Source organism: Dermochelys coriacea, chromosome 7 (assembly GCF_009764565.3).
Source record: "Dermochelys coriacea isolate rDerCor1 chromosome 7, rDerCor1.pri.v4, whole genome shotgun sequence".
NCBI lineage: Eukaryota > Metazoa > Chordata > Testudines > Dermochelyidae > Dermochelys > Dermochelys coriacea.
This window is the reverse complement of record NC_050074.1, coordinates 103921420-103949168: the sequence shown is the minus strand read 5'-3', so window position 1 is coordinate 103949168 and position 27749 is coordinate 103921420. Positions and strand designations below refer to the sequence as shown.

The 27749-nt window shown below is 39.6% G+C and overlaps 1 protein-coding gene across 3 annotated transcripts in view; it reads right to left on the bottom strand.

Moving 5' to 3' along the window:
* C7H10orf90 (chromosome 7 C10orf90 homolog) overlaps positions 1-25729 on the bottom strand; it is a 198498-nt gene extending 172769 nt beyond the window's left edge. The window contains exons 1-2 of one of the 3 annotated variants that reach the window (XM_043518465.1): positions 25466-25729; positions 11323-11418 (exon numbers count right to left, since the gene is read on the bottom strand). The gene's annotated coding sequence lies outside the window, so the exon portion shown is untranslated. Of the gene's footprint in view, positions 1-11322; positions 11572-25465 lie in introns of those variants that run through there. The other 2 variants (XM_043518463.1, XM_043518464.1) reach the window with 2 other exon arrangements.
* Between the last annotated feature and the right edge of the window lie 2020 nt (positions 25730-27749).

Sequence of the window (27749 nt, the reverse complement as noted above, 5' to 3'; positions counted from 1 at the left end):
AGAATACTGAGAAAGTCGTTCCTGTGTAGGAGACTTGCTTTCTTCCAAAGGGTGAAAGAAAGGTCTTTGCCCATCAGATTTCAGAACAGCAGCATTAATATGCAAGAAGGTTAATGTCTCACAAAGTACTGGGAAGCTGCATATTACATTTATCAAAAGATGTGTAAATGAGCTATATAGGAGTCTATTACAATGTCTTGTCTAATTTATTCCATGTACAATAAAAAGCTGATCAGATTTCATGCATGTTTACTTTTTGAAAGATAAATTGCCTGCGTGTTTGAACTAGCTGGAGAATACAAATATGTTTCAAAGTAATGTGTTTATCTCCCTGACATTTTAATCTTTAAAACTTGCTTATCCTTGTTATTTTCACATAGCAGTTCTCTTTTATAAGAGAATAATCTCTCCCGAACATGAGATGAGTTATATTGTTTGAAACATTCAGTATATATAAAGACCATTCAGGTGTATTACATATGCCTAAATTAAACAATAGAAACATATCAAAAAAACTAACTTCAGATTTTTTCCCCTAGAATTTTAAAGGCTAAGAAAATAAATTACTTTCAACAGACTCTTAAATTGATACTATTATAAGTTTGTGTAATTTAGAGTTGGTCATCTTATAAATAAATTTATAATGTAAAAGACCTGATGGTACAATCACTTACTCTAGCAAAAAGAAAAGGAGTACTTGTGGCACCTTAGAGACTAACAAATTTATTTGAGCATAAGCTTTCGTGAGCTACAGCTCACTTCATCAGATGCTCAAATAAATTTGTTAGTCTCTAAGGTGCCACAAGTACTCCTTTTCTTTTTGTGAATACAGACTAACATGGCTGCTACTCTGAAATCTGTCATTACTCTGGCAAGTAATTCTTTCTTGAACAAGCAGTCCCATTGCAAGATCAGACTCTTATTTATCAGCCTTTTCAGTATTAAGAACATTATAATAGCAAGTAATGCACATTGTAAGGGCATATGTATGGCTTCTGTTCTAACCTGAAAAATCAGATAAATAAATTAAACATGTAGTTAAATGTATACATCCATTTTTGGCATTTCCATGACATCCATCACTATATTATCTTAAAAGATTTTATTACTATGTAATAATTTCCACTAAATAAATAGATGGACATTTTCCTACAGTTAAGTAGTCTTGTACAAACCTTGTGCTCTCTATTTTGTCAGAAAGTGTAGATGAAACACATTTTAGTTTTGCTTTGTCTGGAAAACCAGTTACTTTTTTTTAGTTTTGTACATTAAGTTTTTATCGGACATTTCCTGGCCACACTTTCTATGTCCCTTGAAGAATATTTCTTGCAACAGTTGTGAATACAGATTCCAGAATACTGCATATTATTGACAATATTGTTGCTGTTGTTAGGAAGTCTGGTAGATGAACAGGACTTTTTGTTTAGAGTTCAGGTACTGAAAATCTCTTGAAAAGGCACTGCTATTAAACTAACTTGTTACACTTTCAACAAATTTACAAACTGAGTAGTTAAATTTTCAAGCTTGTTATTTCCAAAGATCAAGAAAGAGAATTTGAATGCAGAAGTCTCACCTGTGGCCTTACACTGTCCTAGTAAGCCCCTTCACACCATTTGATATTTTATATTTCATCTGCTTGCTTGCAGGGTAGCTCCACTGCTCCATGATTATTACTTAACTTCAAGTTCTTCTCTGATTTCAAAGGAGAGTTTTATTTCACATTACAGTAAAGTATTCTGAACCAATGATTTTATCCACTTGCAAAGCAAGACGCTGTATTTTTCAGACCAAAACCCCTGGATCCAAATAATTTTAAAAGGCTTCGTAAGAGAGTCTCCAGCAATTATATGAATTCTGTAAAAGCTTTTTTTTTTTAAATGTGACTTGTAATTGAGCATATACTATATAATAGGTATAGTGAATGTCCTCGGTAATGAAAGAGACAAAATACAAATTTGAATAGGAAACAAAACTTCCTACATAGAGAAAATAATTCCAGCAATCATTCTGTAATGAAAGAACTTCTTTTATAATGAAGCTGCAGTGACAAATTATGCACTGATTTGCACAAAATTAGGCCAGTTATGTCTTTACAAATCTACAACTCTAGATTATTAGATATATTTTGCAAACTCCTTACTTTAAAAAAACCTCTTATATTATGTTTATTATGGTATTTCCTAGCGGCTTCACTCCCCTTGTGCAAGGCATTGTATAAACACATAACAAAGGGATGGTCCCAGTATGGAAGAATTTACTTTAAAATGAACCCATTACCAAAGTCTATGGGCCCCAGTTCAGAATGGAAAGCTGTAAGTAAGTCGGTGGAGCTTTTTACAATAGTCTTCCAGCAACATTTTGTCTAGGATGAAATTTAAAAAGCCATGCACTTCATCAGATTCTGCCACATATAGAGACCCATTGACCTGAACCATAATTCCATCATAAACAAACTATTGATTGGAAGGAGATCATGGGACTTTGCACTAGCTCATCAGGGAACTGAGGTTCTAAAGCTCCCTCTACAAGGGCAGCCTAAGGCTACAGTGTTATGTACCAACAAAAGGGAGGGACACAACAAAAAGGAAAAACAAAACATTGGGTGAAATCCTGGCCCTATTGATGTCAATGGCAAAAAACTCTCTAACTTCAGTGGGGCCAGAATTTCACCCATTGTCTCTTTGAGTGAGTCTACACTTCAAGTTATTCCCAGCTCAAGGAGACTTACTTGCACTATCTCTCATTGAGCTAGTGTGCTAAAAATAGCATACATGTGCCTAGGATCTCAGATAATGTGTGCAGGCATGGGACAGCTAGCTGCAGCTACATTCTATTTTTAGCACACTAGCTGGCTTTAAGAATGGAGCCCCTCTTCCCTGGACAACTTCCACAGTCAGGCCAAAGCTTTCCTCAGCTTGGCCCAAAGGGGAGAGTCCATTGTCTAATGTAGGCAGCCTTGCTTCAGCCAGGGGAAACCAAAATAAAAATGAAACAAACAGCCGTACCTTAAATTGTCTGGCAAAAAATGTAGTCCTCCTACTGTGAATAAGTTGGTCAGTTTCTCAAGTTCTCCTTGCTTTGTGGTTAGGGCTTGGTCTGGGATCTCCTGACCCAATTACATTCCTGAACTAGGAGTTGTGACAAAGTTCCTCCTCTACCTTGGTGGGTCTTGTGCTTATTGGCGGATTTGCTCGCCTTGGAGCTTCATGGTAGCCCTCAGTTTGGCTGTTTTCGTGAACCCACAGTCCAGGTCAACTCCTCCTGTGTCTGACCAGGAGTTGGGAGGTTTGGTGGGAACCCGGGCCCGCCCTCTACTCCGGGTTCCAGCCCAGGGCCCTGTGGAATGCAGCTGTCTAGAGTGCTTTCTGAAACAGCTGTGTGACAGCTACAACTCCCTGGGCTACTTCCCCATGGCCTCCTCCCAACTCCTTCTTTATCCTCACCATAGGACCTTCCTCCTGGTGTCTGATAATGCTTGTACTCCTCAGTCCTCCAACAGTATGCGTTCTCACTCTCAACTCCTAGCACCTCTTGCTCCCAGCTCCTTACACATGCACCACAAACTGAAGTGAGCTCCTTTTTTAAACCCAGGTGCCCTGATTAGCCTGCCTTAATTGATTCTAGCAGCTTCTTGATTGGCTGCAGGTGTTCTAATCAACCTGTCTGTCTTAATTGTCTCCAGAAGGTTCCTGATTGTTCTGGAACCTTCCCTGTTACCTTACCCAGGGAAAAGGGACCTACTTAACCTGGGGCTAATATATCTGCCTTCTATTACTCTCCTGTAGAACATCTGGCCCGACCTTGTCACAGAGTAAAGAGATATAGCATGTCCACCTTCCTTGGCAAGCCCCAAGACATTTCCTCTTCATGTTTATATATTTGACATAAAGGACCTTGGTGGAAAGGATCCTCCCATTATAGCTTCTCTGGGGAAGGGCAGGCACTATTAATTCATCCATCCAGATTCGTATATAGATGCCCATCACCACAGAGTTTTCTGGCTAGTTCCCTCTGAAGACAGTTAACCTTTCACTTTGTGGGTTTCTGTGGGTTCTGTGCTCCTCAGCTTACTCACATATTGCCAGATAATGATATTTTTCATTGGTCAGTTACAATTATGACAGAAAATATTTCATAATAAATATGAAAATACTTATACTTGTAACTGACAGGGTCATATTTTACTTCACTAGGTAAATACATGAAAGTGATTTCTTGATGAAATATTTCATCTCCAAAAAAATCATAAATTAATATTTCACTTGTTTATATTTAACTTTTTAGCAGTTGTAGAATTTATGAGGAAGAATGCAAAGAACATAAATGACAACTGTGGATACTATATAAACGTAATCCTGATTCTGGAGACAAAATACTCTCTAACTCAACTGCAGATAATTCATTCCTGGCTGTGACCATACCTGACTGCTTTAGGAGGACAGACTGGTCCTTGATGGCCATTATGGAATCTAGATCTTCTGGAGGACATATTAAGGACTGCACTGAACATGTTACAAAAACAGTGATGTACACACAGAATATCTAAATTACTCAATTTTTAAGTGGGGGAACTTCTAAAATCATGTTTTATTCACTTTTTTTAACAAAGTGTTTTGAAGATGGATCTTCACTATCTAGGAGACCAACCTTCTTCCTCTGAGCTTTTATAGCAGCTGAGATAAGACAGTGAAGTAGTACAATGTTTTTTCCACAATGAACTTACTCAAAACAAGCCCAAACCCATATATGTAGAAAAGCCAACTCCAGGCCTTTACACTGAGATGAGTTACCCAAGGGTAGATGATTTTTGATCACATTCGGCTAATGTCTGCTGCCTTAAAGGAGGACCAGGCCAAACCATACTCCTTGACACGGTGATAGAGAGCACTCATCTGCAATAACAGGCAGCAGTAATAGATGACTAAACCAATGCTATTCTATATAATCAGCAGATCAAGAATGTCAAACAGATGGACATCCTCTATAAATATTTTTTAAGTATTACAATTTTACTTGCATCTGCTGTAAGTTACATAGTCTCAGTTCTGGCTATCACCCTCAGGCCAGATCTACTAGGAGCACTTTTCCAGTATGGCTAGACCAGTATTTATATAGTAAAGCACTTCTAGTGTGGACTCTGCTTATACCAGCAAAATTGTGATTTTGGCAGCATAGTTTATTCCCACTCCTGCTGAGCAAAATAAGCAATTCCAGCAAAAGTACAGCTTTACTGGCATAATAAATCGATCTCTTCATGAGTGGCTTTTGCTAGCATACTACATTTGTCAGAGAATCATACCATTTCACACCTCTAACCTACTTAGCTAAGCCAGCAAAACTTTGTAGTGTAGACTGGGTATCATATTGGTGACTGCTGTGGCATAATTAATTTGGAAGGAGCTCCATACTAGCACAAGGGGTCCACACAAGTAGATCTGATTGCAGGTTTGGGGCCTAAGGCTCAGATCCACAAAGTGATTTAGGTATTAGGATGCTCAGCATCACACTGCCTAACTTTTAGGCACAGAGAAAATCATAGGAACAACTCTGCAATCCACAAAGCCTGAGACCGTAGAATCATAGAATATCAGGGTTGGAAGGGAACTCAGGAGGTCATCTAGTCCAACCCCCTGCTCAAAGCAGGACCAATCCCCAACTAAATCATCCCAGCTAGGATGAGGCCCCTAGGCCCCCTCTACAATGAATGAAGAAAGATAGGTGCCTTAGAATGCAATCCATAAGTAAGCACACTAGGTGGTGAGCTACCTAAACTAGCTAATGAGAGACCTAAGGCCAGGGCAACATCTAAAACTTAAATCAACCTAGCTACATTGCTCAGAACTGTGCAATTTCATGCCCTGTGCAACATAGGTCAAACTAACCTCCATTGTAGACACAGCTAGATAGACAGGAGAATGCTTCTATTGGCATAGATACCACCTATCAAGGTGATGGATTTACTCAAGCAACAGAAAAACCTCTTCCATTGCTCTAGTGAGTGTCTACACCACAGTGGCTAGCTGCAGCACAGCAGCTGTGCTGCTGTAACACTTGTAGTGTTGACATGCCCTCAGTCCTGGCTGCAGGGAGGTTCCTATCTCTGCTAACGATCCAAGAACCAGGAGACAATAGGCCTCTTCCACCTAAGTCACCTGTTGGGCCCAATCTGGTAAGCATACTCAGAGGCTAACTAACTCCACACAAAACAGCTGGGGGAGTTGGGGGAGAGGAGGAGTAGGAGTTTCCTTATAACCTTTATCCCTGTGGTTAGAACACTCCTCGTGTGAAATGTGGGAGCCCACTAATTCAAGTCCCTCCTCTGCCTGAGGAGCAGAAGAGATCTGAACAAGAACCCGTCACCTCTCAGGTAAGTGCCCTAACCACTAAACCACTTAGATTCATAGATATGAAGGTCAGAAGAGACCATTCTGATCATCTAGTCTGACCTCTTGCACAATGCAGGCCACAGAATCTCACCCACCCACTCCTATGAAAAACCTCACCTATGTCTGAGCTACTGAAGTCCTCAAATCATGGTTTAAAGACTTCAAGGAGCAGAGAATCCTCCCTCAAGTGACCCGTGCCCCATACTACAGAGGAAGGCGAAAAACCTCTAGGGCCTCTTCCAATCTGCCCTGAAGGAAAATTCCTTCCTGACCCCAAATATGGCGATCAGCTAAACCCTGAGCATATGGGCAAGATTCACCAGCCAGATACTACAGAAAATTCTTTCCTGGGTAACTCAGATCCCATCCATCTAATATCCTATCACAGGCCATTAGGCCTATTTAACATGAATATTTGAAGATCAATTAATTACCAAAATCATGTTATCCCATCATACCATCTCCTCCATAAACCTATCGAGTTTAATCTTAAAGCCAGATAGATCTTTTGCCCCCACTGCTTCCCTTGGAAGGCTATTCCAAAACTTCACTCCTCTGATGATTAGAAACCTTCATCTAAATTCACGTCTAAACTTCCCAATGACCAGTTTATATCCATTTGTTCTTGTGTCCACATTGGTACTGAGCTTAAATAATTCCTCTCCCTCTCCTGTATTTATCCCTCTGATATATTTATAGAGAGCAATCATATCTCCCCTCAACCTTCTTTTAGTTAGGTTAAACAAGCCAAGCTCCTTGAGTCTCCTTTCATAAGACAAGTTTTCCATTCCTCAGATCATCCTAGTAGCCCTTCTCCATACCTGTTCCAGTTTGAATTCATCCTTTTTAAACATGGAGACCAGAACTGCACACAGTATTCCAGGTGAGGTCTCACCAGTGCCTTGTATAACGGTACTAAAACCTCCTTATCCCTACTGGAAATACCTCCAAAACCGCATTAGCTTTTTTCACAGCCATATCACATTGGCAGGTATAGTCATCCTATGATCAACCAATACTCCAAGGTCCTTCTCTTCCTCCATTACTTCTAATTGATGCGTCCCCAGCTTATAACTAAAATTCTTCTTATCAATCCCTAAATGCATGACCTTACACTTCTCATTATTAAATTTCATCCTATTACTATTACTCCAGTTTACAAGGTCATCCAGATCCTCCTGTATAATATCCCAGTCCTTCTCTGAATTGGCAATACCTCCCAGCTTTGTATCATCTGCAAACTTTATTAGCACACTCCCACTTTTTGTGCCGAGGTCAATAATAAAAAGATTAAATAAGACTGGTCCCAAAACCGATCCCTGAGGAACTCCACTGGTAACCTCCCTCCAACCTGACAGTTCGCCTTTCAGTAGGACCCGTTGTAGTCTCCCCTTTAACCAATTCCTTATCCACCTTTCGATGTTCATATTGATCCCCATCTTTTCCAATTTAACTAATAATTCCCCATGTGGTACGGTATCAAATGCCTTACTGAAATCTAGGTAAACTGGATCCACTGTGTTTCCTTTGTCTAAAAAATCTGTTAGTTTCTCAAAAAAGGAGATCAGGTTGGTTTGGCACGATCTACCTTTTGTAAAACCATGTTGCATTTTGTCCAATTTACCATTGACTTCAATGTCCTTAACTATTTTCTCCTTCAAAATTTTTTCCAGGACCTTGCATACTACAGATGTCAAACTAACAGGCCTGTAGTTACCCGGATCATTTTTTTTCCTTTCTTAAAAATAGGAACTATATTAACAATTCTCCAATCATATGGTACAACTCCTGAGTTTACAGATTCATTAAAATTCTTGCTAATGGGCTTGCAATTTAATGTGCCAATTCCTTTAATATTCTTGGATGAAGATTATCTGGGCCCCCCGATTTAGACCCATTAAACTGTTTGAGTTTCACTTCTACCTCAGATATGGTAATATCTACCTCCATATCCTCATTCCCCTTTGTCATGCTACCATTATCCCTAAAATCCTCTTTAGCCTTATTAAAGACTGAGGCAAAGTATTTGTTTAGATATTGGGCCATGTCTAGATTATCCTTAACCTCCACTCCATCCTCAGTGTTTAGCGGCCCCACTTCTTCTTTCTTAGTTTACTTCTTATTTCTATGGCTATAGAACCTTTTACTATTGGTTACTTGAATAGTCCGTCTCTCCTCTTGAAATTGTTCCAGTTGAATTAAATAATTGGCAGATCAAATATTAATTGGGCCAGAGAAAAAGTGAGAATGCCTCCAGCAGCAGGCAAATGGGGATGGGGGTGGGGAGACTAGCACAGCCACAATGAAAATATGAAAACTCATATACCCCCGGGGAAGTGGAGGTGAGAACAGGACCCAGAAGGGCTGAAGCAGCCATAGCAGCAACCAGGATATGATGGGGGAGCAGGGAGTGGGAACCAGAGGGGCTGGAATGGGCATAGGACCAGATAGAATCCCTTAGACTATCTTTTGCAGCCAGCTCTACTCTCCCTTCCATTGAGTCTTAGTGCCTCCCCTCACTTCCCCCTCTATCCTCCCATTTGCAGGGAACTTCCACCCCTCCTTTGACTCTGTAGCCTCATGTGTAGAGCACTCACTTGAGAGATGGCAGATCCCTGTTCAAATTCCTTCTCCTCAGGCAGAAGGGGGACTTGAACCAATGGTCTCCCGTATCCTGGTTCAGTGCTCTAATCGTTGGACTAAACATTATGAGGGAGATCCTCCTTCCCCAGCTGTTTTGTGCAGAGCTAGGCAGCCTCTCACCTCTGCATTTGGTTTGTTTAGGATTTCTGAGGGGAAAAACTCAAAAACCCCACAAAATATTTCACAACATTGCAACAAGTAAAAATACAATATTTTATTCATCTCTGATTAGGTAGCCACTCCTGGCTGGTGTTTCCAGGGTGAGTCCTCTTCTCTCTAGTCTCTGAAGAAACCAGCCAAGTCCTAATACCAAATAAAAGCCAGGTGTATAAATCAATCTATGAATTTCTTCAGCTTCCTACACAAGGGGACAGATTGTGCCTTTAAGACACAGCCCTATGCCAGAAGGCTATCAAGGGAGTGACACTGTAGTAGCAGTCCTAGGAGGAGGACTCCACCAGCTTTCCTCCTGGAGCTCAGCAGGCCCATGGTGTAGGCCGGAGATAGCTGTCCTTTGCTGGGTATAGCATGCATTCATCTCTGTGCTCACCAAGCTCTAAGTAAAGTATAGAAGGGAATAGGAACATGCCTCAGTCTTTCCTCTGACCTTTTCTCTTTGGGAGGCTGCTGTTACCAATGGTGCTAGTGCAGGGACTACACTCCTTTGCTACATAGTGGCTGCCCACTGAACAGAGATAGAGGTGATAGGGAAGCCTCATTGTACTAACCCCTACTCCTGAATCTGCACAAGACCAAAATCACCCTACTCCTAAATTTCTTCTAAACTGAATCCTTAGTGCTAACTGTAAAAGAATAGCAGTGTTACCAATTGTATTTCATTGGCAAGACAAATGGAAAGTACTCTACTCAGGAAGGAACAAACAGTTGCACATGTACAAAATGAGAAATGACTGCCTAGCAAGGAGCACTGAGGAAAGAGATATGGGGGTCATAGTGGACAACAAGCTAAATATGAGTCAAGAGTGTAACACTGTTGCAAAAAAAGTGTACATCATTCAGGATGTATTAGCGGGAGTGTGGTAAGCAAGACACAAGAAGTAATTCTTCCACTCTACTCTGTGCTAATTAGGCCTCAACTAGAGTATTGTATCCCGCTCTGGGTGCCACATTTCAGGAAAGATGTGGACAAATTGGAGAAAGTTCAGAGAAGAGCAACGAAAATGATTAAAGGTGTAGAAACCAGGACCTATGAGGGAAGACTGAAAAAATTGGGTTTGTTTAGTTTGGAAAAGAGAAGACTGAGAGGAGACATGATAACAGTTTTCAAGTACATAAAAGGTTGTTACAAGGAGGAGGGAGAAAAATTGTTCTTCTTAACCGCTGAGGATAGGATTAGAAGCAATGGGCTTAAATTGCAGCAAGGGAGGTTTAGGTTAGACATTAGGAAAACCTTCCTAACTGTCAGGGTGGTTAAGCACTGGAATAAATTGCCTAGGGAGGTTGTGGAATCTCCATCATTGGAGATTTTTAAGAGCAGGTTAGACAAACACCTGTCAGGGATGGTCTAGATAATACTTAGTTCTGCCATGAGTGCAGGGGATTAGACTAGATGACCTCTCGAGATCCCTTCCAGTCCTAAGATTCTATGATAAATGAGCTCCAATGACTGTTTTAACACATATGGGATTAATCTTTTCTTCCTTGCTTGTAATGAAATGGGATATGCAGTATCTGATACGAATTTAAGTATTTTGAAAATGAATTCTTCAAAAAGAAAAGAAACCACAGATATAGCATGCCAGAAATTCATGTCTGTGGATTCTTAATATGTTTTACAGTGAGATCAGCATTTACAGCTATGAAAGATGTTCCAGTGTAGGTAGCATTTCTGAGCTTATCTGCAGAGGGCTGAACAGATCCAACAAGCCATTAAGTAGCAATAAAAACAGATTACCATGAATTCATGAATGGGTAATTTAGTTTCTTTTGAGAGGATATGGTGTTATTTTTTTACTTCTGGGCATTTCATTGACTACTCAGCTCAGTGGATTCATGTTCCTGCCTTCTTCATGAAACAAGAGCCCTTATTAAAAGAATTCAAACAAATGCCCTCTTTACATTGAGCCCATATACCATGGTCTCCATCCATCATAGTTAGTTTGGTGTTGCATCAAGTAAAAATAAATCAGGTTGAGAACAATTATTCAGTTTATTTAAAATAGTCACTATATGAATGCCTTGCACCAACATGCCACATCCCTAGACTATATAGTGACTGGTACAGAGAGAGAAAATATATCCAGGCAGAGGACATGATAAAATTCTTCCTTACCTGATGAGACTTATTCATGAATGAAATCCCCATGCAGCATGTAAATAATGGATCCTTGTCAGATAGCAGAAATATGAACATCAGAGTGTATGATGACTGTAAAATAAGAACCACTTCTATGTTTACTAGTGTGCACTTTCCTCTTAAGGAAACAAATATTTCTATACCTTTGATGCCCTTGGCATTTTGAATAAAATGTGGGCTTTTTATTCTCCAGAAAAGATCAGTTGTAAACATTCAAGCTACTTATCAATTCTTTTTAAAGGAACATCACTCTTGCTTATCTATCACTAACTCTTCAGTGAATTCAGTGAAAATAATTATTATATTTAAGAGCTTTTCTGTCTTCTTGAAATTGAAAACTTTTTTTGTAATCGTGATAGGTGTATTGCCTGAAAAGCTTTGTAAAACTATTTGCCTGATTTAGATCCCATCACAATGTTTACCCTTTTCTAAAATAATTTACAGAATATTATTAACCCTAATATGAACAAAAAAGAAAAGGAGTATTTGTGGCACCTTAGAGACTAACAAATTTATTTGAGCATAAGCTTTCGTGAGCTACAGCTCACTTATGAACAGTGACTGTGTTCTTCCTTCAGCGAACAAAGGACAGCTCCGTTGCAGAGAGAGAGAGCTGTGCAGATGGAATTAGCAGAGGACTATTGTTTCTTTACCAAAACAAAAAAGAGCTGATATCATTAGTATCTTGTTCTATTTTTGATCCTTGGGGAAAACACTGGATACAGAAATTCAAATACAACTTCTCCCACTTACGTTAGCTTGCTCTGAACTAATGTGGTTTCTTCTTGATTTTAAAATTGAATTTAGTGCTCATGAAATGTACCAAATTGCGCAACCTTGGAGATTCAAGTCAAGTCAATTCACAGAACAAGTAACAATTGGATTTAATGATGCAAATTGCCCTGACAAAATGTTTTAACCTAATTCACTTAACTTTATGAAGGATGTCAGAGTTCAGTTGTCATCACTCTATTCAGTCTTTAGCCTCTTTACTAATAAGGGTGCAAATTACTCTGATAATTTTAGTGGTGTGGACACCTACCCAGTAGAAACTGTATTGCTTGTGCATAATCCAAGTAATTATCAAAGGATAATAAGTGGTGGTATATAGAAACAGATAAACCTCTGACCTGTAGAGGTGAAAGACTCCAAATTCCATAACTTGTGATATAGCTCACTGTGTCACATCACGTTAAATATGGATAATTAAAAGAGCACTGTTCAAATTTTTACATCCCCAAATTTTATTAATCATTAAAGGTATGTAGAGTATTGTACTGTAACTGAAAGTGTGCATCTCAATTAAAAAATCCAACATCTAAACCAAGAAGTTATAACATAAGAACATGCATGTTTTCAACAGATGGAATGAAATTCACCCCTATGCAGTGGACCAGTACATGTCCTAGACTTCATTTTAGTCTTACGTAAACCTTCAAAATGGCACTTAAGTGGTACCTATGCCTTCTTCTAGCCCCTGTATATGACAGACTGCACCTAGGCAAATTTCTTACTTGTAAGAGTATTTATCTCAAATTCCATGTTTAAAAAAGTCAAACCGGCAACAATTTGTTTATTGTAATAAAACACTAGTATAGAACATATAATACATCTTTATACTAAACTAATCATTTTAAATGTGGGGCAAGTGGTTCATTCTGTTGCAAATATATACTCATGACACCATATTTTGACTTAAATTAGAGCCCTGCGTGTCACCATCTTTTTAATGCTGCTCCCATCCTGCCCCCCAATATGCACTCCCTCACTGTTATCCGACTCCCACCTGCAAAAACCTTAGTTTTGTATTGTCCCACAAATCCTGCAAGAGAGACAGATTTCTCCTGATTACTAAAAAAAAAGGCTGTTATATATAAAATGTTATATATACAAAATATAATAAATATTTATTTATATATATATGTGTATATACACACACACACACAAACTGGAATTCAGACACAATTTTTACCACTAAAAGAATAAAACAAATCTTGTTTAAATCATATAAAAAATACTTTACTCCTGTTATGACTAGACACCAAATCTTTTTCACTTAAATTTAAATATTAAAACCTTTATTAAAAAAAAGTGTTTTTTTAAAGAAATAAATGTTCATTGAGTCAAAGACTTGCTGCAGTGAACAACAATATATCATTGTAGGTGAAAAGTAAATAATATAGGCTTTGCTGGAGGCCTAGGCTTAACTAGCAGTGTGAACCAAAGGCTGTGAACCAAAGTAGGCCTGGCCTTGGCAGAACAGTAACACACTGGTTATCAGCTAACCAGGTAAGCACATTCCTGACCAGAGAGGATGGTACAAAAACACACAGATCTCTCAAGTAACTACATAAACGCATTCCTAAGAGATGGTACAAGACCACACCAACCCCTCACAAAGATAAGGAGGGCATGACAGGATAATGGATAAGGATATTTTGTTTGAACTAGCAGGTATGAGGACTAGAGTGGTAACTAACAACATCTGGAGTGTAATACCTAACTTGTTGGTATCAATGTATAAAAGGAGAAGTCATAGGAGGGGCATCTTTGAGTTGGTTTAGGGCAGTGATTCTCAACCAGGGTCTGGGGTCCCCTGGCGGGCCACGAGCAGGTTTCAAGGGGGAAGCAGGTAGCCTTGCTGGGGCCCAGGGCAGAAAACAAAGTCCCATCACATGGGACTGAAGCTGGGACTCTAAGTCCCACCACCTAGAGCTGAAGCCGAAGCCTGAGCAATGTAGCTTCGCCGGGGCATGGGGCCACAGGCAATTGCCCTGCTTGCTATCCCCTAACACTGGCCCTGCCTTTTATAAGCAGAAAACCAGTTATTGTGGCCGTGGAGTGGGCCATGGAGTTTTTATAGTATGTTGGTGGGGGCCTCAGAAAGAAAAAGATTGAGAACCTCTGCTATAGCATACTAGTATCATGCTTTGTCAGCAATAAACCTGGCCAACCACCTTTGCCGCCAAATCAAGCATATGGTCTGGCTTTATGAATAATATTGAGGTCTGTTGAATCAGCATGCTGCACTCCCTCTTCAGGCAGCTAACACCAGGGATCCAAGAAAAGCAGCACTAGCAGCATTAACAATTTAGCAGCCTTAACAACACTCCTCAGCTTTAAAAAGTTCCAGCAAGCAAGGGTCAAAAAGGCTGGATTCTTCCCCTCCTCCCCCACTTTATATATGTTGTTCAGTCTTTGGACTAAATGTGCACTACCTTCTCCAATCAGTCTGAGTGGGGGAAGAGGGTTATGTATCTTGCCTACCTCAAGAACAAGGAATTGTTATTAAAGTTAACAACTGGTGATAGTCCTATAATTAAAACATAGAAAATAATAGCTCTCACGATAGAAGAGGAACAGAGAACAAAATCAGAGATTTAAAGATTGTGGGGCAGGTACATAAATCACATGGCTGCATACTTAGCTGCCACTTTCAGAATGGTTTGAGCATATTAGTATGAGGGCCAGTGAACAACTGCATGATAAAAGAGGGTAGGAAGTAATCAGCAATATTGTGTAGGAGGATGAAGGACTGCACATTAATCCTAATCTATTTCTGGTGTAAATCAGGACCTACCTAAAGACTGCACTTTTTTCCTTTTACAAATATTTTTAGAGGTACATGAGTGGGATCACTTGACTTAAGGAATTTTTTTTCCCCACCAAAAATGACAAACAAATGCCTCAGAATGTTCTGTGGTAATAAAATAGGACATTGCAAACTGGGTTGAGTTTCAGGTTCATAAACAAAAAAACCCAGCTCATGACAGTTTTGTCTGATTTCAAGTTCTGTTACAAATGCTATGCACAGCTATACTATAGATCTGCAATTAGCTTGTACCCTATGTTATTTATGGTCTCATATGTCTCTAACACTGCAACACAAAGATGTTTTGGCTCAGAAAGAATCTTTCTAAGCTGAAATTATCATTGAACAAAATAAGCCCTGTCATGTTCAGCTCCATTCAGAACAGGCCCAGAAAAGTCAATGGGCCGTCACTTTTTAAGTGAAACTCTCTATTTGTCCAATGACATTGACTAAACATTAAAAGGCAAAAGTGGCCAGGAAAAAAATTGTTTTTAGGATCTAAAGGAAGAGTTACAACAGTTAAAAAAACCCCAGAAAACAAATACATTAAGGACTGGCTACACAAACATAAAAAGTGGATCAAAGAATCATAGGTTTCAGAGTAGCAGCCATGTTAGTCTGTATTCGTAGTTGACAAGAACGTCTGTTTTTGAAGTTTTTTTGTTCAAGTATTGCTTTGTTGCAAGGATAGGTTCCTGGATTAGTGGTTGCTAGTGAGTATTTGCTTCAGATTGGGGGGCTATCTGTAAGCAAGGACCGGCCTATCTCCCAAGATCTGTGAGAGTGATGGGTTCTCCTTGCTTACAGACAGCCCTCCAAGTTGAACCAAATACTCACCAGCAACCGCACACCACACAACAGAACCACTAACCCAGGAACCTATCCTTGCAACAAAGCCTGTTGCCAACTGTGTCCTCATATCTATTCAGGGGACATCATAATAGGGCCTAATCACATCAGCCACACTATCAGAGGCTTGTTCACCTGCACATCTACCAATGTGATATATGCCATTATGTGCCAGCAATGCCCCTCTGCCATGTACATTGGTCAAACTGGACAGTCTCTACGTAAAAGAATAAATGGACACAAATCAGACATCAAGAATTATAACATTCAAAAATCAGTTGAAGAACACTTCAATCTCTCTGGTCACTCGATTACAGACCTAAAAGTGGCAATACTTCACCAAAAAGCTTCAAAAACAGACTCCAAAGAGAGACTGCTGAATTGGAATTAATTTGCAAACTGGATACAATTAACTTAGGCTTGAATAGAGACTGGAGTGGATGGGTCATTACACAAAGTAAAACTATTTCCCCATGTTTATCCCCCCATTGTTCCTCAGACGTTCTAGTCAACTGCTGGAAATGGCCCACCTTGATTATTACTACAAAAGGTTTACCCACCCCCTCCCCCCCGCTCTCCTGCTGGTAATAGCTCACCTTAAGTGATCACTCTCATTACAGTGTGTCTGGTAACACCCATTATTTCATGTTCTCTATGTATATAAATCTCCCAAGTATTTTCCACTGAATGCATCCGATGAAGTGACCGGTAGCTCACGAAAGCTTATGATCAAATAAATTTGTTAGTCTCTAAAGTGCCCCAAGTGCTCCTTTTCTTTTTTCATAGAATCATAGAATATCCGGGTTGGAAGGGACCTCAGGAGGTCATCTAGACCAACACCCTGCTCAAAACAGGACCAATCCCCAACTAAATCATCCCAGCCAGGGCTTTGTCAAGCCTGACCTTAAAAACTTCTAAGGAAGGAGATTCCACCACCTCCCTAGGTAACGCATTCCAGTGTTTCACCACCCTCCTAGTGAAAAAGTTTTTCCTAATCTCCAACTTAAACCTCCCCCACTGCAACTTGAGACCATTACTCCTTGTTCTGTCATCTGCTACCACTGAGAACAGTCTAGATCCATTCTCTTTGAAACCCCCTTTCAGGTAGTTGTAAGCAACTATGAAATCCCCCCTCATTCTTCTCTTCCGCAGACTAAACAATCCCAGTTCCCTCAGCCTCTCCTCATAAGTCACGTGCTCCAGTCCCCTAATCATTTTTGTTGCTCTCCACTGGACGTTCGTTTTCCAATTTTTCCACATCCTTCTTGTAGTGTGGGGCCCAAAACTGGACACAGTACTCCACATGGGCCTCACCAATGTCAAATAGAGGGGAATGATCACGTCCCTCGATCTTCTGGCAATGCCCCGCTTATACAGCCCAAAATGCCATTGGCCTTCTTGGCAACAACTGCACACTGTTGACTCATACCCAGCTTCTGTCCACTGTAACCCCTAGGTCCTTTTCTGCAGAACTGCTGTCTAGCCATTCAGTCCCTAGTCTGTAGCGGTGCATGGGATTCTTCCGTCCTAAGTGCAGGACTCTGCACTTGTCCTTGTTGAACCTCATCAGATTTCTTTTGGCCCAATCCTCTAATTTGTCTAGGTCCCTCTGAATCCTATCCCTACCCTCCAGTGTATCTACCTCTCCTCCAAGTTTAATGTCATCTGCAAACTCACTGAGGGTGCAATCCACACCATCCTCCAGATCCTTTATGAAGATATTGAACAAAACCGGGCCGAGGACCGACCCTTGGGGCACTCCACTTGATACCGGCTGCCAACTAGACATGGAGCCATTGATCACTACCTGTTGAGCCCGACAATCTAGCCAACTTTCTATCCACCTTATAATCCATTCATCCAGCCCACACTTCTTTATCTAGCTGGCAAGAATACTGTGGGAGACCATGTCAAAAGCTTTGCTAAAGTCAAGGAACAACATGTCCACTGCTTTCCCCTCATCCACAGAGCCAGTTATCTCATCATAGAAGGCAATTAGATTAGTCAGGCATGACTTGCCCTTGGTGAATCCATGCTGACTGTTCCTGATCACTTTCCTCTCCACTAAGTGCTTCAGAATTGATTCCTTGAGGACCTGCTCCATGATTTTTCCAGGGACTGAGGTGAGGCTGACTGGCCTGTAGTTCCCCGGATCCTCCTTCTTCCCTTTTTTAAAGATGGGCACTACATTAGCCTTTTTCCAGTCGTCCAGGATTCCCCCAATTGCCCTGAGTTTCAAAGTTAATGGCCAATGGCTCTGCAATCACATCTGCCAACTCATTTAGCACTCTTGGATGCAGCACATCCGGCCCCATGGACTTGTGCTCGTCCAGCTTTTCTAAATAGTCCCGAACCACTTCTTTCTTCACAGAGGGCTGGTCACCTCCTCCCCATGCTGTGCTGCCCAGTGCAGTAGTCTGGGAGCTGACCTTGTTCGTGAAAACAGAGGCAAAAAAAGCATTGAGCACATTAGCTTTTTCCACATCCTCCATCCCTAGGTTGCCTCCCTCATTCAGTAAGGGGCCCACACTTTCCTTGACTTTCTTCTTATTGCTAACATAACTGAAGAAACCCTTCTTATTACTCTTAACATCTCTTGCTACCTGCAACTCCAGGTGTGATTTGGCCTTTCTGGTTTCACTCCTGCATGCCCGAGCAATATTTTTATACTCTTCCCTGGTCATTTGTCCAATCTTCCACTTCTTGTAAGCTTCTTTTTTGTGTTTAAGATCAGCAAAAATTTCACTGTTAAGCCAAGCTGGTCGCCTACCATATTTACCATTCTTTCTACACATCGGGATGGTTTGTCCCTGTAACCGCAATAAGGATTCTTTAAAATACAGCCAGCTCTCTTGGACTCCTTTCCCCCTCATGTTATTCTCCCAGGGGATCCTGCCCATCAGTTCCCTGATGTTGTCAAAGTCTGCTTTTATGAAGTCCAGGGTCCATATTCTGCTGCTCTCCTTTCTTCCCTGTGTCAGGATCCTGAACTCGACCATCTCATGGTCACTGCCTCCCAGGTTCCCATCCACTTTTGCTTCCCCTACTAATTCTTCCTGGTTTGTGAGCAGCAGGTCAAGAAGAGCTCTGCCCCTAGTTGGTTCCTCAGCACTTGCACCAGGAAATCGTCCCCTACACTTTCCAAAAACTTCCTGGATTGTCTGTGCACCGCTGTATTGCTCTCCCAGCAGATACCAGGGTGATTGAAGTCTCCCATGAGAACCAGGGCCTGCAATCTAGTAACTTCCGTGAGTTGCCGGAAGAAAGCCTTGTCCACCTCATCCCCCTGGTCCGGTGGTCTATAGCAGACTCCCACCACGACATCACCATATATTATATCTTATGTATGACAAATTATAAACACAATGTAATAAAAATAAGAGGTTAAATAAAAGATAGATTACGTTAGTCTCAGGTCTGCAATGATGCCCTTGTGCCACTCTGTATGTTCCAGGGGCTGTAAAGCTGATTTAAATAGACAAATGATTATTGTCCTGATGTGGGGGGACCGCAGGTGTCCATTTTGCCAGATGTACTGGCTCTGTACCAACTCCACCTCCTAATCCCCAGCATATTATTGCCTTAATTATCATTAATTATTTATATTGTGTTTGCCGCTAGAAGGCAGGACACCATTGTGCTAGGTGCTGTACGCACATAATGAAAAGATGGTCCCTGCCTCAAAGAAGTTGCAGTCTCTGGCTGGAATGCAGCTACAATCCAACTATTCCCCAGCTGACAGAATGACCTGTTAGGGTTGTTGCCAGGCAGGTGCAATTTAGAACCACTGTAAACTGCTCTAAAATGTGGGGGGAGCCCAGCTGGCCCCCAGCTAATCCAGAATTGAGGGAATGAGAAGGTAAGAGGGCATAAAATTACCTTTATTCCTCCTCTTCCTCAGGTCCTGCACCAAGTACAGATCAATGGAATCTGAGAATTGGTCCCAGAGTGTGTAAGTGGTGACGAAAAAAAGGGAACGCGATACCAAGAAGGGCTTAAAAAAATCTACCCCTGCATCTGAACAGGGAGAATGTTCTGTATTACTGAAAAATGAATGGCTGGTGTAATCTATATTAAATATAATATAGGATGAACTTTTAGTTGGCATATTGAACTAGAAAGGGCTGCCAGGTCTGGTTATAGACATTTAGCTTACTAGATCTTGCAAGAGCAATTTAATTAAAAATTAATTTGTTTTTTCTTGTAGTAACATTAATCATGACAACTTTATTTAGTATAAAATTGGATGTGAATATTAAATCCATTTTAGTTTCATTGTAATTTAACAATGAAATAAAACACCAACATTTAAAACTTTTTTGTATTTATGGTTGTGCATTAATATAAAATTATACATGACATATTTAAAAAAAGAGAAAATGAAACATACAGCCTGTCAAGGTTCCTTCCCCACTTTGAACTCTAGGGTACAGATGTGGGGACCTGCATGAAAGACCCCCTAAGCTTATTCTTACTAGCTTAGGTTTAAAACTTCCCCAAGGTACAAACTTTGCCTTGTCCTTGAACCGTATGCTGCCACAACCAAGCATTTTAAACAAAGAATAGGGAAAGAGCCCACTTGGAGATGTCTTTCCCCAAAATATCCCCCCAACCCCTACACCCCCTTTCCTGGAGAAGGCTTGATAAGAATCCTCACCAATTTGTACAGGTGAACACAGACTTAAACCCTTGGATCTTAAGAACAATGAAAAATCAACCAGGTTCTTAAAAGAAGAATTTTAATTAAAGAAAAGGTAAAAGAATCACCTCTGTAAAATCAGGATGGTAAATACATTACAGGATAATCAGATTCAAAACACAGAGAATCTCTCTAGGCAAAACCTTAAGTTACAAAGGACACACAAACAGGAATATACATTCCATCCAGCACAGTTTATTTTACCAGCCATTAAACAAAAGGAAATCTAACACATTTCTAGCTAGATTACTTGCTAATTTAACAGGAGTTGGAAGGCTGCATTCCTGATCTGTTCCCAGCAAAAGCATCACACAGATAGACGAACCCTTTGTTCCCCCCGCTCCAGATTTGAAAGTATCTTGTCTTCTCTTTGGTCATTTTGGGTCAGGTGCCAGCGAGATTATCTTAGCTTTTTAACCCTTTACAGATGAAAGGGTTTTGCCTCTGGCCAGGAAGGATTTTATAGCACTGTATACAGAAAGGTGGTTACACCCCCTTTATTTTTATGACACAGCCATTAGAGCATGCACCCTGATTTGACATCTCCAATATATATTTTACCATCATAAGACACTATTTAAAGTTATGATTTAACCATTTCATCTAAGACCCAGTTTATGCTTCTGTGTGTCCATTTTACACTAAGAAGGTTTGATACAAATGCTTCTACAAAAAGCTTTTATACTCTTCATTGACAAGACTCAAATTTTCTGTCATGTCTACTATACGACACATAGTTGGCCTAAATGTGCATTATGGAGCAACTGCATTTGCACACATGGGGTTACTCAGACACAAATGAAGGGAGAATTAGACCACTGCGATTATGAATGTATATATGAAATATGCTGCTGATATCTTGTTTAAATAGTTTTTAAAACATTTGGATATCCACTTAATTCTTAAAAGAAAATAAGATGCAAAGAGGAGCAGGAATAACAAATGACAGAAGGAAATAATGTTTAGCGGGATAAGTTATTGTATGTTAAGCTATCTTACTTTAAGTTATTCAATTGACAGAAGGAAAGCAAGAGTTAGACAAGATAATATAAATGTGATGCTTGAACCCATTAATCAGATTAAATAAGATTAGGAGCATCAAAGACCCTATAGGCTGAAAGAGTAAAACATCACACATGTAGCTGGAAATTGGACTACAACAATGGGTAGTTATCGGCGGGGGGGAAATCAATGATTCAAGAACATATTGTAGAAATCACATAAGGCACTGGCAGTGGCAGCTTTAGAGCTACAAGAGAGCAATGACACTGGGGTAAACATGCTTCACCCCTTCAGAACATATGGTACTTGTTCAGAATTCAAGCTGCATTTCCCAACTGATAGGCAGTGAATAATCACACTTTCCATTCAGGTTTGTGATGCCGGGGGCACCACACCCCACTTTGGAGACACACAAGTTCAAAGTGTGCTATCCGTGCTTACATTGGCATTTTGTCTGATGCAACAGGTTAGATCTCAATCCTTTAGTTGATAGATGATGAGATTACTGCTGAGCCTGCACAGGATCCCACTGAGTTCAGGGTGGCTCCCCGCAGGACTAGCAGTCTACTCAACACACTGTCACTTACAGGATTGGGACATTAGTATGCCACACTCCAGGAAACACATTTAGCTGCTGGGGTAAGTCCTGCACCATGACTAACTTAAACAAGGATCAGAAAAGAATTTTTCTATTTGAACACAATAATAAAAGTAGCCTCTCTAGAGATCGATCCAAGTGCCTCTCTAGAGATCGATCCAAGTCACACATTTGGCTTCTAGATCCCAAATGCCCAAAATCTGGGGGGCATTTGGAACCATTATTGTAGTTCAGGCCCATCTCCAATTGTCTGGGGAGTCGCACACTTGCAAACAACCTCTTTTTAAAAAATTTGATTTCATTCACTGCTGGGTTGCATTATACTATTATTAGTTCACAGCTAAAGATGTGCTTATGTCATAATATATTTTACAATGTAATTCATATACTGCATGTAGGTTTTTTTAAACATCTAAAGACATTTACAGTTGGATTTTGTGTGTGCGTGGGTAACTGGCTGAGGAAATAAGAATGGATTAGACTTCACCTATCTCTTCTCTGAGACAAAACCCAATTCATATGTTTAACAGTTTGAAAATTAGGTTAATATTTTTGGTTTTAATGTTCAGCTCCTGCACGTTTTTCTGCTTTTTTACTTCTACCTCTGAGTTAGCCAGAACTCTGAAGTGTTAGGAATGGGTTGAAATGATGATGAAAATAGAATTATTTTCTATCATTTTTAAAAACAGTGGCATTCATTGCCACATGATATCATCTTGAAGCCAAGAGCTTTGTGGGTTTTTTTTTAATGATTAGATGTTTATAGGAATAACGTGAACATTAGATCAGAAAAAAGATTTTAGAAAAGATATAAATCCTCAGGTTACTAACCACTAATTGAGGGGGAAAATCAGGAAAAACTTTCCTTTTGGGCAAGATACTCCATAATTGTGTACTCTAGGGATTCTTGTGCCACCTTCAGAAGCAACTGGTACACCCATTATTGGAAAGGCTGCTGGACTATGTACACCACTGGTATGGAATGACAATTATTATGTATCTATACTAACTGGGGAAATGTATTCCCATTGATCACTGTATCATTTAAAGTAAATCTCACTTAAATGAGAAATAAAATAATGGGAGGAATAAAATAAAGGATATTCAAATTAATATAATTCCCTCCCTCCTTATTTAGTCCCCAGTTCAGCAAGGTATTTAAGCACATGCTTAACTTTAAGCATGAGAGAAGTCCCATTGAAATCTGTTGGTATTAGTTGCATGCTTAAAGTTTAGCACATGCAGAAACACGTAGAGCTCTGCAAATCTGCAGATATCTGCGAATACGAAAGCAGATTCCGCAGCTCATGTTTGCGGATCGTGAATCAGATGCAGATTCAAATTTTGTATCAACGCAGGGGTCTAGAAAGAAGACCTAAAGCAATAGAATACAGCATTTCAGCATCTACTTAGGAATCATAATGTCATGCTTACTGTCTTCATTCTCATTCATGCACTAGGCCCCTACATGCAAAATTATAAGACTGGAGATGCTGTCTGAACATCATTAAGTACTTTATAATAACAGAGACAGATTAGGTAAAATATGTTGGGTAAACCATTTTTAGCTGTAAAGGAAAAAAGAGATAGAATAAAACTATTAATCAATTAAACAGCATAAGGGCTATAAAATTCCTTTGGGATAACAGTCAAAAATATGGAATATAGATTCACAGTAACATATACTTCACTGAAGCAGGTAGAGAGTTAGGTATTAGGATCAATGAGCAATTAAAAGGAAGAGCAGTGTGTAGGAGCATTTAAAATGACCATATCATATTATCACTGACAAGACAGAAATGTTGATAAATGGAGCCATGAGAAACTGTGGGACTATGTTCCCATTAGAGAGACTAGGTGGGTGAGGTAATATCTCTTACTGGACCAACTTCTGTTGGTGAGAGAGAAAGCTTGTCCCTCTCACCAACAGAGATTGGTCCAATAAAAGATATTACCTCACCCACCTCATCTCTAATGTCCTGGGACCAATATAGCTACAATACCACTGCATATGTTCCCATTAGATATTCAGGTTTAACATCCTGCTTAAGGACAATGAGGATGCCAAGAAGCCTGGATATTAAGCTATTAGTTTGAACCATTAAACTAAAGGCTCAGAAAATGGGTCTTTTTTTTCCATATAAGCAAGCGTAGTACCAAGTGTTATTTTTAAATTACAATGTAGTGGCCCCATGTGACTAATCTACTGAGCTCCAAAATGAACAGATGTTACCCATAGGGCCAAATCTTGCTATTGGTCAGCATTGGGCCCAAGAATGACATTTTTTCACTAGCATTCAGTATGTACTGATAATCATCTGATGTATAATAAGACGATTAAACAAGCTGTAGCTCACGAAAGCTTATGCTCAAATAAATTTGTTAGTCTCTAAGGTGCCACAAGTCCTCCTTTTCTTTTTGCGAATACAGATTAACACGGCTGCTACTCTGAAACCTGTACAGTAGTAAGGCTCCAGTCCTGCAACTTGATCCACACAGACAGAACTGTGCACATGCAGGGAGCCCCATTGACTTCAATGCAGGCAGAATTGGAGAAGAAATAAAAGGGAAGGTAAGCATGAGCTGGTCATTATCATTGGTATGTTTCAAATACCAAACTGTTTTCTACTGTCCTGGATCCCAAGTGGCTTGTTATTATAGATTTTATTGTCCACAGATTTCATTTTGATACAAAATTAATTCTTTATCTACAGCACAGCTGTAGTAATGACCCCACCACTAAAATAGTGCTAGCTAATGAGGACTATCCAGCAGAGCTCATATATATGGGGCAGAAGAGAGGCCTATGATAGCGGCAGTGAGCACTTTACTCCCAGAGAAACGCTGCACATGTGTAAACAGCCCTGTGAGAACAGTGTTCAGAAGAAGATCTGTGATATAAATCATTTCCACTTTTGAAATGTATTTTCCACACTCTGGAAGGAATCATAAAAGCTCATTATGAAAAATTCACCCACTTAATTACATGCATTCCCAAATTAAGCTACACACTGTCAGGGAAAATACACACATACTAATATTACAGCTTTTCAGTATTGTTGTAAAGAATCCACAATCAAAAAGATCAAGCAGTAATGGGATAAATATTTGCTATCTCTATTTAAAAAGTGAAATGCAAAAAACTAAAAACAAAAAATTAAATCAAGAAGTGATCTGACTTATAAAACAGAAGCACTTAAATATGCATGTCTTTAGTATTGACAGTTTTGTCTTATTTCCTTGAAGCTGCATTAGAAAGGTGGAATGTACATATAACTGCAATCAGTATTTCTACTTAACTGTAACATGCTAATGTTTTAATCGGAAAGACTATGATTATACATCTAATTTTCTTCTATAGAATGAGCAAAGTAATTACCTCTGCCTACATCACTTCCGTCATAGCCTCTGAGAACGAGCTCTGCATGCGACCTTCAAGTGCCAAAAATGGCCTTTAACTACAATCCAGTTATTCCATTTCTCTTAACATTTTTAGAGCAGCCTCATTGCTGCAGTGTCTCTTAAAAGTATATCTTACATAAAATTGACCTACTGTCTTCCTTGTCCTGGAAAAAAAAATAAAGTAAATTATTTTCCTTCAGAAGAAGAGAAGCTCAGGTTATCTAAATAAACTCAAAAAGGAAATACGGTTAATCAGATTAATGCACAAAAGCCAGTCATGCAGCCAAAATGTTCATGAGTTGTTTAATAATTAACTGGATTTTAAAAGCTAGCTGATGTTTTTAGATCAAGAGCTTGTGCTTATTATGAGGAGTACAGTTTAGTCAGTTAGTTTATTTAGAAGTGTTTTACCAGATGGAAAGCAAACAAGGATACAATCTTTCATTATTTCATTTTTATTCTTCTCTCAAAACTAAGTATTCAAATACTTCATGGTCCTATAGTACTTCACAATTAAATACAGAAATAAAGACTCTGTGCCTCATTCTCCATTGCCTTGTACATTGTGTAGTCATTTCCTCCTGGACAAAGGGAGGGTAAAATGGCTGTAAAATCATTCTGGTTTGGTGACGTCCTATGTTGCACTCACATTGCACTGATGTAAACAATGACAGCACAAGTGAAGAATCAGGATCAAAGGGTTAAGTTTTGAAACCATAGGGACATCTTACTGATTACCCAGAACAATACTATTATTTCACTCCACCTACCTCCTTACTCCCTCTACCACTACCCTCCTCCCCCAACAAAAAACAAACAAGCTTCATATATTACATTCTCTCTCACACACACACACACACACACACAGGGACAGTGCAGTAGTTTACTATAACTTAAATTAACTTCTTTAGGTTTCAGAGTAGCAGCTGTGTTGGTCTGTATCCGCAAAAAGAAAAGGAGTACTTGTGGAACCTTAGAGACTAAGAAATTTATTTGAGCATAAGCTTTCGTGAGCTACAGCTCACTTCATTGGATGCATTCAGTGGAAAATACAGTGGGGAGATTTTATATACACAGAAATAATGCGTGTTACCATACAGACTGTAACAAGAGTGATCAGGAAAGGTGAGCTATTCACTTCTTTAGCTCAAGGATGTACTCTACAGAGATTACCATTGACATTAAAGCAAGCAGCATTTGGACTATGTACTTGTTTAAAAGTTTCAGTGTTACTGGCTAATCTGAAATTCTGATTATAGAATATCTAATTTCCTTTCAATTCCCCATTTTAACTATGATTTATTTCCTTGAAATCTTTTTAACCTTCTGTGAGCTTCTAGCACTTCAAGAGTAGTGCAGTACGCAACCTAACCTCCTGACTGCATTCCAGTGCTCTGAGAGTGAAATTCACCCATATGCAGATGGCCAGCAAGAGGACTGTATACCATTTAAAGTAAGGCTTAAGTGGGATTTAAGAGTTTAAGTAGGATTTATGAAGACCTGCAATTAAAGCTGGTCAAAAAAATTCTTTCTAAACTATTTTTGGATGGAAAATTGAGTTTCCAACTAAATTAATTTTTCATGAAGAAGTATCTGCTTTTTTGTCAAAAAACAAAAACAAAAACACTCTGATGCCTTCAGCCAAAATATTTTGGCTGAAAACCTAAATATTTTGATTTGGAAATGCTGCCATGGTGCCTCATGGGAGTTGTGGTTTAGTTGCCTCATGTCCTCTATGAGCTGAAGTCCCTGGCTAGATCAGGCTCTCCTTCAAATCTCTTCTTAAAATTCTATTCTTCCACAAAGACTACCCAAGCTAGTCCTTCATTTCAAGATGATTCACTCATTTATATATTTATGCAAATATGTATAAAAATTAATAGAGAAAATAGAGAAAAAAATCTGTGATGCAACTTTTATTTGTCCATGGGGAAATATGCCTCTTAAACACCCAGTTTTTTTCTCTCACCTTTCTGTGTCGGTTTGCCTTTCGTTGTATTTTCAGTTTAACTTTAGCTGTTAGGTCAGGGATTTGGGTCTTGATTATTCCATAGCCTGTATCTCTGTCTGTGGGATACTTCAGTAATTGAGATCAGCTGAGGTACCTGAATTAACAGCCCCCTGATTTAATTACCAGGGACTGGAGGCAGGTAGTTTTCAGTGAAAAGTCTTGGAATGTAGAATTTATTTCTCTCATTAGCTATCAGACGCTGAACTTGTTTCACTTTCAGGTCATATTCCAAGATCCATATGTTGTCCTG